The sequence below is a fragment of the Triturus cristatus genome, chromosome 2_2, assembly GCF_964204655.1.
Source record: "Triturus cristatus chromosome 2_2, aTriCri1.1, whole genome shotgun sequence".
In the NCBI taxonomy this organism is placed as follows: Eukaryota; Metazoa; Chordata; class Amphibia; order Caudata; family Salamandridae; genus Triturus; species Triturus cristatus.
Window position 1 is genome coordinate 560,554,062 of NC_140582.1, and position 14,579 is coordinate 560,568,640.

The 14,579-nt window shown below is 43.3% G+C and overlaps 1 protein-coding gene across 2 annotated transcripts in view; it reads left to right on the plus strand.

Annotated features, from left to right (window-relative positions):
* Positions 1-13,451: 13,451 nt before the first annotated feature.
* The window catches only part of GUCY1A1 (guanylate cyclase 1 soluble subunit alpha 1), a 436,773-nt gene continuing 435,645 nt past the window's right edge, over positions 13,452-14,579 (plus strand). The window contains exon 1 of one of the 2 annotated variants that reach the window (XM_085641712.1): positions 13,452-13,608. The gene's annotated coding sequence lies outside the window, so the exon portion shown is untranslated. The remainder of the gene's footprint in view (positions 13,609-14,579) is intronic. The other variant, XM_085641711.1, reaches the window with a different exon arrangement.

A 14,579-nucleotide genomic window follows, 5' to 3' on the forward strand; every position in this document is an offset into this window, starting at 1 on the left:
TCGGTGGGTGTAGAAAGATGGATGTCACAGATGGTCATAGTTGTGGTGCAAAGAACCAGTCTTCGCTGGAGCTTTGTGCTGGTGATTGACGTGGACTGCCCCTGTTGATGCAGACTTCATTCAACCACATGTGCTGCCTACTGGTTTACTACTAGATCTAGCCACCCTCTGCCTCAAAAAAAACTTTTTGGGATTCAAAGATGAGCTCTTTTTCCAGGTCAAGGGAGTGTCCATGGGCTGGGTCTTTGCCCCGGAAATTGCTAACATATACATGTCCTACTTTGAGGACAAATGGATCTATGGGGACACTAATGCAGTTGAAGACCATCGATGACGGGCGGAAAGCCTCCGACCAGCTGTCGGATGTTTTCCGCCCAACATCATTGGTTTCCCTCCAACTGCCGTATTATGATGACGGTGGTCATAGGCAAACCTGAAGGAGTATTCCGTTGCACTTCTGACGGTCTCCAGGATCCCGTCAGAGCATTGGAAGACACCATAATTCCCTAATGACAGCCGATCCAGCCGTGGTTTTCCATTGAATTTATGATGACACTTTCCGGCACCTTTCCATGTCGGCCTTTCTGACATGGAAAGGCTGTCGGAAAGCGACTTTGGGGGCCCCTAGCAGGAGCCCGTCCCTCCACTATGAGGCCTGTGGGGCACCTATGATGCCCCCTAAACATCCTTGCACTATGTGGTAGGCACCGTGAGGATCCAGAGAAATTGTTCTAAAAAAGATGACTGTTACCAGAATGGAGAAATACTAAGCAAAAAGTTAATAGAGAGGGGATAGCCTAAAAAACTTGTGAAAAACCCCGCCGAACGGGAATGGTTTACATCTCATGAAAGCTTGCTAACTGCTAAAATAAGACAAAAAAACACACCATTGTCACACTTGCTTACATTTTCTCCAGTGGTCTAACTAAATAAAGAAAATTGTTAATTCTAATTTAAGCTATTGGATGCATTTAAGATTCAAAAACCGCTATTTGCTTTAAAACAGATAAGAATATTAGCCAACATTTAGTGAAAGCTGTTAAAAGAACAGAAGATAAATCAAGATTACAGTGTATTGGACTGCCGCCAGTAACAGGACATTATAAATGTAGTATATGTATAGCATGCAAATTTACAAAAAATTCCAAACATTTTACAGTTAACGGAATAACTCGGCATCAAATTGCAATGTCAAATTATAACACCAAAAATGTTTTCATCAAATTACATGCCCATGTCGGAAGACACAAATTTTTCAAACAACACAACCTGTAAAAAACAGGATGTTGCAACAACAGTCAAGAATGAGATGCAAAACACAGGGGGCACCATTGGTGGCACACTACGGTATGGCAGCACACACTGAAAATTATAGAGTGGTTAGTCCTATATGTAATACCGAGAACCACCAAAGGAGATCGGATTGAGAATTCTCTACTTAGAATGGAAGCCCATTTAATTGAAATATTTCACACTGCTATACAAGCGTTAAATGAAAATGATGAGGTTTGGGCATTGATTAAAAACTAAATGCTAAATACTAACTGTAAGAACCCACCAAAAAAATGGGTCGGTCATAGATGAGTAGCAAACTAAAAAGATGAAGAATCTAGAAAAAGGTTGAATATGCGAAGCTATTTATAAATGTACATGATTCAGTACATTATTCACAATTGTGATTAAAAAACTTGTTCTAAATACAACTTTGTAAGCAGTTTAAGATATAAGTGACAGAAGGATATACAATGTGATATTTGATTGATGTGACTAGGAATTTTGAGACAATGTATGACACATGATTGTAACAAACAGTAGTTTCTCTTTGTGCAAATATTGAATGTTTTGATTGTTTAAACAATTATATTAGTTGGTGTTAAATGTATCAATATTTTATTATACAGCCACAAATCGGTACATAGATCTGAAACGTGGATGGGTCATAAGAATATATGTCAGTACATGTGAAGGACTTTGAGCCTGACTTAACAGACATCCGATCATTAGATGGCCATGAAATAAGTACACCTGGTGGTGAGTTACGAGTTAGGAGAGCGGACACTTATATTTATAGAAGGCTGCACTACTAAGTCTGTTCATCTATTGTTCTTGAAGTTGGAGATGAAGATTCAGTCATAACATTTGATAGGCGATAGATGCATGCTAGGCTGATGTTTGAATCGATATAAAGATCACATCTACATACCTAGTAGAATTCGACACTACAAGATGGCCGTTACAATAGCACTGGCTGACTCACTAGAGTCTGAAAGTATGGGATAGTTGGAAAGTCGTCACTTCCGGTTTGAAAGTCTTTTAAACATGGAGGGTGAATTCCCCTGTATGTAGCTGTCCGGGGTATAGGTCCAGTGAAGATAGGATCAATCCTGACCTTCTCAGTGAGTACGATATGGTCATACTCTTGATATATTACAGCCACCATATTGTAATTGAATGTGTGAAACTAGACCCTGCCTCGTTGTTTTTTCGATAGGAGTTAGATGCATCCTTTTGAAACTTGGAGCGTCCGAAGAGTAAAGGATTATATCCCCAGGATGGATGAGTAATTGACTTCATCCCTTTATCGAGAGGTATCTCCATTTGAGGTAGGATTTAATTATCTAGTTATACATGGGTCAGGAATATTGTATGGAAACAATGACTTAACAGGCAGTGTCATAATAAGTCATATCTATTAGTTTAGGTTTCTTCAAACAAAGGTGTGGCCTGAAGGGCCCAGTGTAGGGGAAGGATCTCGGTCTAGATATGAATCCAAAAGTATGGGATTGATGCTCATGGTGCCCTTCTCCAGTTTGTAACTTGCGTGGAACCTGGCGACAGGCAAAATGAACACGCATGAGAGGCATAGACATATGCCGCCCATCCTCCAGTAGCACGGTACGAATGCGGCACAAATCCACATAAAATTGAGAACTCTGCATGAAGGTAGCATGACTGTTGCATGCACACACTATAGAGTCAGAATTTGGTGCACACATGAGTGGGATACTTTGGGGCCGATTCCGATCCGGGTCGGAAGGGCACCGAACCCGATCCGGCCGGAAAAACTATGAGCCATACGCGTGTTTTCTGCCCGACTCGTATAGCTGTACGAGCGAGCAAGTACGATGCGAGCTACGTGAAATTCACCGACTGAGTCGTTTCCGGGTCCGAACCGCTCCGTACGTCTCGGTCGTAAGCTAAACGTGGTATGCAATGGATGTGATTTACGACCGAGCCAGTACGATGCATGCGTCGGACAGCCTGTGCGAGCTGGAGTGTCCGGCTCGGAAAACGTCCTGGTGGTTGCCTTTGGGGGTCCGCGTTGGACCCCCTGTCACCTGCAGCCCTACGACTCAGACACAGGGGGAGACCCAAGGGTCCCCCCAACACAGGCATGTATGGTGCGGATGGCACCGACGCGTACCCACTGTAGGGGGTGCCCTTGCGCAAGACGTACCCATTCAGTCAATGGGAGCCCATGTACGTGTCGTACGACCGGCTCCCATTGACTTCTATGGGAGTCCGACCGAACCAAGTCTGGCAGCATACGGCCGCATCGTACTCGCTCGGTCGGACTGCAGGACTCCGGCTCAGTCAGAAAACACTCCGGATCTGGCTCGGTCAGAGTGCTTTCCGACCCGGATCGGAATCGGCACCTTTATGTGGTACACATATTGAAAATGTCTTTCTCTTAAAATATTCCAAAAATAGGTTTACTTATAAGTTTTTGCACCTTATTATGGGTAATTCACTAAATATTTTAGAACAATGTACTGGCAACTTTTCGCAAAGGTGTCGAATAGACACTCCTTCTTCGCAGGCCATTCAGAAATCCGGTTCAGATTCCTTTCTGACCGACCCAATCAAAATGGGTCGGTCGGAAAGGAATCCGAACAGCCGATTACAATGTCTTGGGAACGGCTCCGACCGAGGATCGGAGCCGTTTCCTACGGCATCGTAATCTGGCCCTAAGTGTTGACCTTCAGAACATTGTGGTATGAAAAAATCAAGGAAAGAATATCGAAAGATAAGTGCATATAGGGATATATAGATTTACTATTCCTAACTCACTCAAGGTCTCACTGTCAAGCAGAGCACATGGATGGACAACATTAAACAATTACAAAAACCTTGCACCACAAAATACTTTACCACTGGATATTTAGCCTTTGTCAAGGTTCAGTTTTTAAGCTATATGGGGGATACTACCCTCAAAAGTCCACTTTCCCCCCTAGCTACGAGAAGGTCTCTCTGACATCTTCTGCCTTTATAGGGCTGGGTAGGAAGAGCTGCTCCGTCTTGACTGCATCTGCAAAGTAGTACCGGAAGAAAGAAGGCAGCTGTTAAAAACCCACTTTAATCAAAGAGGCATATGCTCATTAATGCAGGTGATGCAAGCCTGCTTACATCCAGGAGACCCTCAGTTGAACTGTCACTTTATCAAATTTCTGCTGAAGGTGGAAAAAAGGTGCCCCACAGTACACCCGCTAAGATTGCATCGCAAGCAGCGAATTAACAAGAACTGAACGGTACTTTTCAGGTGAGCGGCTAGGCAGTGATTAGCTGCGATCATAAAGGGAATCCCACTTGGCGCACCCCACTATTCGAAGGGGATTCCAAGAGGCTCGCATAAGTTGTGATGCCCTGCTGTCTCCTTGGGACAATCCACCTTGTCTAATTCATTGTGCCCATTTCACTTGTACTTTATCAAGGATAAATCATCCTCTCACAATCCTGGCGAACCGGTGTCCAACATTGGCTGCTCCTGAGGGTATAGACTGACCGGTGGGGCAATACAAGTAACATAAGAGTCCAACTGTCACAAAACATACTCTTGCAATGAAATTCAATGAGCCCACCTCTGAGGTATAAAACCCACATTTTCATGTGTAGGACTTCTCAACTGAGCCTAACCCATTATGAAAACTAATGGTATCTTGTGTTCCAAATGTGTTACCTTATTGCAATGGTCTATTCTGGCATCCCTGTTGACACAGTTTGAATGGCGGGCCATATAAAACAAAACAAATTAGGCCGTCAGCACTCTCCTTTAAATGCCACTCACAGACACACTTGCACAGCGAAAATCCCAATGCACCCATTATTTCGCAAAGCAAAGTTTTAATGCGTGCCCTGCTTGCGTTTTTTTTTCATTTGAGATTAACGATTTTTTTAAGATTGTAATTTGGTGACATGAATGTGACATATTAATTTAGGGTCTGATTATGAGTTTGGCTGTCCAACCAACGTACTGCCGAGGCGGCGGCCCGAAGAAGAATGTCGCGACTGCAGTCTCCCGCATGCTGTATTACGATGTTTCCGATGGGCAGGAGGCGGTGTTTCTGGCAGCGGTGAAAGTTTTTCTCTATTTGTCGATGAATGTGTGTATTTTCTGCCTGCCCAAGTGTTGAATATACACATATGAATGACACATGTGAAATATTACCTACTACCCATTGCTGGAGTCTGGACCTTATGTGCCCAGTCCAGTCCATGGGTAAATACTACAAAACAGACTTACCTGGATTTTGGTGCAAAAGGGGTCATTTTCTTCAGAGTTAAGATGTTGTAGAAAAGGGGGGACCTGGAGGAGTGGAAATGAAGAAAAGAAAATGGGTGAGTATGCATCCCAAATCCTTTGTTTCCAATGACTCGAAACAGTCGGTCCCACTGCCACAGACGGCTCGTTCAAAATCCAACTTGTAATACGGACAGCTGAGAAACTTCTCTTTACCACCCTTTGGAAGCTGCTTTCCCCAGACCGGTGCCGCGCTGGTCGGCGTGTGGCAGGTAGTGGCGGCAGTCTTTCATTCTGAAATCCAACATCATAATAAAGCAGGTGGACTGCTTAGTCAGCAGTGGTGAATCTGACACCAACGTAACCGCAGTGCTGGGTCTGCCAAATTTGTAATCAGGCCCTAAGTCTACTTAGTTTTGGAGACTGAAGGTATTTGGTGTTTTAAAATTGTCATTTTATTGCAATGGTTTAAGTAACTATGCAGTTAATAAAATCTAATCTAATCTATTCCTAACTCCACATCCACCTAATTTAAGGATATATATATCAAAATCCATACTTACCTGTCGATATTGTGGACTAGATATTCCGTCCACAATAGACTGTGCCATCGATATTTTGTTTGGATATTCAGTGTGCACACCATGTGATTATATGTGAAGGAATACGTTGATTTTTTAAATGTACATATTAAAGCTCAATGAATCAGGTTTCCTTAATCCAACTTTAAAACCTATCAATTAGATGGGATTTGGAGCAGAGGGGTGTCAAGTTGTAAAGTCAGCTGACTCGCTAATGCGTGTATTTTCTAAACTGTTCAAAGTTTGTGAAATGCAAAGCTTATAAAGTTGTTTTAAGTTTTTAAATATAAGCTGGCCTCAGTTGAAAGCCCTCTCTCCAACACCCTCTTACCCGAGGAGGTTGATTTCCACTCTTCACAATCAGCGTTTCTTGGCTGGAGGGTGTCCTACCAGTGACATTCTGCACTAGGAAATCATTACACCTGAAAGATCTTAAAGGATGAACCTTACCTCAAGAAAATTTGGGCAAACATAATCTGCTTCATACAGTGTGGAGTTTCCTAATTCCACCCAACTTCGTAGGTGAAGTTTTAATTTACCTTGCCACTAATTTAAAATAACTTTACAGACAGCTTAAAGAATATCAATCAGGGACATTTCGGGAAATTACGAACAGTGTTTTTTAAACATTTTAGTGCTGTAACAATGATGAACACTAAATGGAATTTAAATGGCATTTTACAGGGGAAGTTGGGATGGTCCCATAGTGAATTCCACTATAATGTTGTGACAAAAGATGGATAGTTCAATTACATTTAATCAAAAACACCAGTCAAAACTGCATGGGTATGAAGAAGGCTTCAACATTGGCATACACCCTTCATGGTGACAGGCAGGTTGTTGGAAAAGACTGTACAATAGGAGACCTTCATCAGACATCGACCATCAAGATATGCCGGCATGGTAAAGGATAGGTTATTGTGTGAGCCTTAGATGGGTCCAAGTGTGGCCTGTGGCCTTGCTGAGTTCAATAGGTCTTTTTCTAATTAAATGAGGCTTAGATGGGCAGGCAGCAGCACTGCCTCCAAGGCTCTGAGTGGTGGTTTCATAGTTTGTATCTAGTATCCTGCACTAAGATAACCTCTCTCTTTCATTTAGCTTGCATAGTACCTTCCATTTGGATGCTACAGAGTCCTCCACTTCTGTAATCATGGAGATCCTCCTCTCTTTCACATGCAGTAGACTCCTTGCATAGAATCCTGAAGTGGCACCGGATATATGTCTAACAATGCTTTGATGAGCATTCACTTTTCAGGGTAGTAAATGTAGAAAGCATGGAAGTCTGCCATGTGTACTGGAAATTAAAAATTTCTACCTGCAAAAAGATTGTCAGGCATTACTACAGGTGAAGATAGAAGTCAAACTTCATGTTATGAAACAGTTAGGAGACTGCCATATTTAAATGTATACTAGAAAGCCAATTGACCTCTGTAAAATAACTTGGACTTCTCAGCAAGTAGGTTGTACTTTCCAGCGACTATATCAGCAAATGTAGACAATGCTGATATGCATTAGGGAAGGCATCAGCACTTCTTACCAAGGACATTTTGTAACACATAATAAGGAGCTGCCGTTGTTAAGCAACTTGTTAAAAGCAAAGCTGCTTAAGTAACAATGATATGACCTTAAAGGGACTCCAAAGACAACTATGCAAGGGGATTTGGGGATCTTACACTAAGATCCATTTTAGAAAATAAGTGCAAATGTGTGCATTGTAATCACAGTGAGGCATCTGTATTGGCAAAAACATGATAAACTAGGAATTCCACTTAAAATCTCCAATCACATTTATTTTCTTCATGTGTATAATCCTTCAATTCTGCTCCTTGAGGCTCTAATTAACTCTCTTCTTTTCTCATCTCCTAATTTATGTTCCCAATGCCTCTCTCATCTTTTTCCACACTGCCCCTTTCTGTTTTCCGCTGCATCGCTATATCTTCCCCTTCCTGACTCTCCTGCTGTCTTTTGCTTTTTCCATTTACTCTCCTTTATTTCTCTCCTTCTCTTCTTTTCTAGAACCTCTTCTCTCTATCTTCTCTGTACGTCTCAATATTATTTATTCTCAACCTTGCCCTCTTCCCTATAGTCTATGCATGGCAATTGAAACTTTCTCTTGGCTTTGCAGGCCCATTAGCATAAGTTGCCATCTTTCTTTGGCCACTAAGTTTTTTGCTGTTGTCCAGTCCAGAAAGCCTACCATCCTGGGGGCATACCGGAACTGAAGAAGTCCCCTACGACCATGGAACAAACACATTAGTACAATGTGCCATCATATCCTTCCAGGCTGCACAACTTGTTGAGGTCCATCAACTATAAAGGTAGCGCGGTGGACCGCACTACCTTCACAGTATGGTGGACTTCAACAAGTCGGCCACAATACTGGGAAAGAAAATGTTTCTGATAAAAAAAACAGAAACATTTTCATTCCAAAAATCATAGCCAGGATGCGTGGGAAATGCTGCTCTTGAGTCTGATTGTTTTTGTTGCTGTATTGCATAGCACGTTGTGCATGCTGCTGTCAAAGCAACAAAAAAAGTGAAAGCAGACCGTGCTAATAGAATTTCCAGGGAGCCCCAAATGCAGAAAGGAAACATCAAGATTTACCAATTCAACTCATTCTGGTGGTGTGGGTAGCTGTGGTATTTAGGCCGAAGTTCCATCAGCACCTAGGGAAACCTGGCAAGCCCAGACATTTCTAAAAAAAGGCATTTAAGGTAGTCTGTGGTGGTGGGCTTTCGTGGATCCCATTCCTTTTCTTACCCATAATGTCCTGCAAACACCAAACTTAAGCTAAATTACAGATTTTCTTCATATTTCTTTGAAGGAAAATTCTAAAATCTGTGAGGATACCTTACACCCCTACCATCCAATGTTCCCACAATTCTCTCAATAAGAAAAGTACCCCAAACGTTCACCAAGCATTAAGCAGTTATTACATTAATTACTTAGGACCTCGTCCAAGCAATTTATTTGCTATGAGCATACATTAGATAAACATAAAACTGATTTTCAAAGAAGTCAATAAATTCCAAAAAGCAAATGCATACTACACAGGTCGGAGATTACGATAGATATAAATCAGAAAATCTTAATCTGTGCGGAGATGTGTAGAGAGGTCAATTATAATACAAATGCTTTCTGCCTCAGATGCCGTGGTTATGGTTTCCACAAGTTTGGGATCGTGAACACTGAAATGTCAAACTAAGCACGCAGCAATTCTTTTGTCAGTGGCAGCCCTGTTGGTGATCACAAATAAGGTATAGTTAACCACAGAGTGCCAATTAAATTGAATGAGGAATCCTCGCCATTTAATTGTGGCATGCTTCATCCTTGGTAACCTCATCCCACTCTGGTATGATGAAACTGCCAGAACAGACTCAACCTCATTAGATGGGAGTTTTTAATAAAAGTATGCTGGAAAGGAAGGGATTAAAAAAAGAAAATTCATAAAGTAAACCAAGGATAATACCTTTATTAATGGGTACCTTAGGTATGGCTAAAAACAGAAATGGGTGGTAAATTGGTTTAATGATCAATCTATCAGCACTAGACCAACATGTTTCTGCCCCATCGTGTGCCAAAATCGGTCAGAGGCATTCGTAAGGGCAAAGGCTATCCCTATCTCTACTTCGTACACTAACTGGAGTTGGTGTGAAGTGCACAGTAGTCCAAAGGCAATTCCTACCTTAACAACCAAAGTAAATGTAGTTTCTAAAATGGAACAATTAGCAAAATGACATTCCATTAGGGATTCATAGAACATTAACTTACGGCACTCATGTGAGGATTCACATACAAAATTAGGATAAAAACACACAAATGAGCAACATTGCTCGTGCAACACTGCCCTACAAGCACAGGCTCAGCACTTGTGTAAACTGGATACATGATTGAACCAAACTGAAGGCCGGCTTACCCTAACTTTTGGGAACTAAAACTTCATGGTCTAGGTGTAGGTAGTATCCTCTGTAGTCGCACACTGCATGTGAGACGAATGATGTAAATGGAGATTACAAATTTTATTAAGCTATTGTCTCCAAATAATTCAGTCATAAGGGTGTTTTACCCTTGTATTGACCCTACAATTACAAATTAACATTTACTTCAATGGAGCACTGAAACATTTTAGATAATCATTATCCTAAACATGTCCAATCCCAGGGGCGGCTGGTGACATTTGAAAGTGGCGGGGCATAAAATGATTGCAAAAGAAGCAAACGAACGTGTGAGCAGTCGCGGGGGGGGGTCACGCGTGGTGGAGGGTGGGGGGGGTCACACGGGAGAATAACCAAACGAACGTGTGAGCAGTCATGAGGGGGGTCACGCGCGGGGGGTCGCACGGGAGAATACAATGAAAATTAAAAGGAAAACTTACCTGACCGCCTCTGCTCCTGGTCCGCGTTGGCGCTTCTGCCCTCTTCAAACTGGATGGAACAGCACGTCACGTCAGCACTGCAGTGGCAACAACTCAGCCAATCCTGGTGCTGCTGCAGCGCCAGGATTGGCTGAGGGCACAGCCTACTCCTCGCCCGCCGCCTGCCCATTAGGAGACCGAGGGGCTCCTAATGGGCATGCGCAAATCCGTGAAAACACAAGTGTGCATGACTGGGCATGGGCTAAAAACTAGCTCACCATGCCCACTCATGCGCACTTGTGCTGCAGTGCTGCCTGGTCTGACAATGCATGTCAGTCAACATGACGCCGGACCGCCCACGGTCCGACGTCATGCTGACTGACATGCATTGTCAGTTCTCCCCACCCTCGGCGTCTCTGAACTTAAGTAAACTAAGTTCAGAGACACCGAGGGAGCTGCGGGCGCGGGAGGGTGCGTGGGGGCGGGGGGCAACGCCCCCACGCCCCAACGGAAGCACCGCGTCTGTCCAATCCTTAGCGAGCAACAGAGTTCATAAAGAGGTGATAATAACAAATTATTAAGGCAAAATAAATCAATTGTTACCCACGTAAGTACATAAATATCATCACTTCCCCCCAAAAAATGGTAATATTGGGAGATCAACAAGTCTACAGTCATCCATATCAGAAGTGCCCTAGTATCATTGGTGGCAGCTGGGACATCCGTCACCACGTACACAGATACGAGTCGGAAAATCAACCTCAAGAACAGGTGAGGAATTATTTTGTCAAGCTGTATGCCCGCCCACAGACCTACTTGGCCTCCAAGAAACCAGACACTTGTATGCTGCGTCGAGCACCAGCATTGTAACTTACATCTCTTACATTCATTTAAGATGTATGTGCTACAAATATTGTCCATCATCAGTATTGTGCAGCCAACAAACCATTGATAATCAAATGAACAGGCATGGAATAGCTGCAGAGAACTGACACACACTACTGGTCACTGCAGGTCTCATATATCTATGCACCATGGCCGCTTCTTTACATCTCACAATGACACTCGGATATGGGTTGATAGTAACAATGTTCATCCCAGCAGATGTCTCCACTTCTCTCTCCCTTTAACCTTGCCAGTTCAGGACCCCAACTATACGCAAAGTTTCTAAGTGGACAACCCAGTGCAGCAACTAGCTGGCTGACTATAATAATAAGAGATGCCATAAAGGGAGCTGTTGAAACCTGCCAGTGTAGTGAAAAACCATATACTTTGTGTCTGTTTCCCTCACACCTCATCATCCACCACACTGCGTGTCTCATAACACGATAACCACACCTCTGTGGTCATTATGCACGACATGGAAACACCTCCCACATAGGGTCACAAAACAAAGCCAAAACCCTTCCAACCACTCACACTACATGTCGGAGCTTGCTGCCTATGCAGATAACCGCTACAGCGCCTTACATAAGGGAGGTAAGTGCTATACAAATGCTGCAATACAATACAATACACTACAATATTTATCATTTGCGCATCACCAAGAGTTGTTTTGATGCTTTTAAAATCTTTGTATCCATCACACTTCAGAACTGCAAAACAAACTGTGCTTCATTCACACTTTCATAACTGCTGATTTGTTTTGAAATATGTGTACAGTTCATTTTGAAGTATCTAAATGTTGCTGTGCATAAAAAAATTGACATCCTACAGTTTTTCTGCTCTCACTCTCTTTACCCCTGTGAGATTTATCACACAGTTCATTTTACAAAATGATCTAACTTTGCAGTCCGAGAAAGAAAAGTTAATAAAATATCCATGTTAAGAGAATTTGCAGCAACTAGACAGAAAACATAGCCTGACATTGACGTCTGTATTTGAATGCACAGCAAATGTCATAAGATAAAAACAAAATCTAAAGGGATTTGTGCTGCTCATCTGGCTCCTGGACTCCAGTATAATATTTTCGGGGGTGCCGCAGCACCACCCGTCCCCTCATCTTTACTTCCAGCGCAATTTTAAATCGTATGCATTAAATGTGAACACGGTATATTTAGCTAAACCTATTTTTCATAAATGCTCTTTCCGCTGCCTGGATCATTTGGGGGTAGCCGGACCCTCAAATGCCCCCCGTGGCTACAGCCATGTTGGCAATGTTTTACTAGTGTCGAGACACGGAAACATGAAGGGCATAAGGGGCATGGTTCAACTGAGGTGCAAGCATACAGGCACAGAACTGGTGAAAAGAGGAAAGCGGGGAAATGCAAACACCAGACCTCCCGGATGGAAAGGTGTCAGAGAACAGGGCTGGTATGGGGGCAATGGCGACGCATGCACCAATGGGCAACCATGCAATTGAATGAACGTGGGACCGGGGTGGGTGTAACCGTGTCAGTAGCTTCTCACCGCGCCGCATCTCGACGTGCATTGCAGAAGTCATTGCTTTATGTTCCAAATTACGCGCCAAATATCCATGCTTTGTATATCACAGCTTGGGGCTAATTTTATTCCATTGTCAGAGTAGTTTCCTGTCATGATAATTAAGGATGGGAGAAGTGTGTTTATGGAAAGAACTGTTGCTATTTCTTAACTTCATTTTTTCTCCAACCTAAAATACGTCTGCTTCCAGGAACGTCAATGGACAAATAAAATCACCCTCATACTTTCCCAAATTCTGGCTTGTCCCAAGATATTTTCTTATAGCCGGCATTCTACTCTCGAGACTTAATGTTAGATCTTAGAATAATAAACACAAATACTTGCAAAAGCAAAACCACCCAGAGTCCACGTCCTGATAATTTTATCAAGCAGTTATGTTTTTGCACTTTCTATGCAGCATAAAGAGCGTCTATTAAACTGTTGTAAATTGCAGAGGAGACCCGAGCAAATGTGTTGATTTTCTGAATTGTCTTCTGTGAACGATGTGTACGGTTACTGTTCCTTTAAGGAAAGGAAGCTTCTCTGGGAGGCTTTGAAAGGGAAACTAAAAATCAGCCCAGTCGCTAGCGGCTCGCAGTGCGTGAAGCAACAAGAAACAGTGAGTCGGCGTTGCTACCCCTCAAGTCCATCTTTTCGGAATGTACTGGAACTGATGCCTGAATGCAGTCTCCGAAATGCACGGAGCGTTTAAAGTGTGCACGCGTCCTTTCAAGGTAAGTGCTTCCAGTGACGTGCAGTCAATCAGACGGCTGCTGCTAGTAGCCTCGCGCTGAGTGTTTGGGAAAGGATTAAAACTAACAAGATCAGACCATGCATGTTAACATTACTGCTGCTTCAACCTAAGCGTGGTTTACGGGACGGGAGCAGAAATAAATATATCTTCAAGTACTGGGCAGAGTGTGCGTGAACATTTCGCTATTACTTCAGTACGGATGCACTGTAGGAATGTGCGCGCGCTGCTCGAATCAGAACCTCAGTGACTGTCCTCGAGAGCAGCCTGCAAGGTGGCTTTTAATTACATGTCCAGGGCAGCAGGGAGTGCACCGCGAGGGTGCCCGTCTCCTGTGTGCGCCCGATGCCAGGCTGGAAAACAATCAATACAGAGATGCAGCGCAGACAAAGGCGGCTGAGCTGTGTTATCCTCGCTCCTTCCTCAACCTGGCCACGTAAAATTACACGAATAAAATTCGGCTCCCACACCGCTTCTCGAGGTAGTTCTGTCAAAGCTGGTGTAATTGGACAGTGGATTCTTAATAGCTTTGTGTGAGTAGACATGCCGAACTGAAGGACACGCGTGAGAAACCTAAAAATAAAACACAGTTTAAGGAAAAAGAGGATTTTGCTTCGCACCGGTGTTGTGCGCATATTGCCTCCGTGCGTCGTTCTTGTGGCCTGTTCACGGCTCTGGCGGTGCTCCCCGCAGTGCAGCATGTTTGACTTTGTGTCTGTGTTTCCGTGAATGGTTGGACCCCCCTCATGTTTTTGCTGACCGGATTTGTGAATTACACCGTGCTGAAGATTCTGCCAACAGGATGTCGTGGCTCGTATATGGGTGTAAAGCCACGCGAGCTGTATAGAATTCGGAATGTCCCCAGTACTGACAGGAGTTTTTTATGTTTAATCTGAGCTGTACTCGTCGCCCGTGGTGTTCCGTAACACAGACCTGTATCTCAGAGCATAAAGT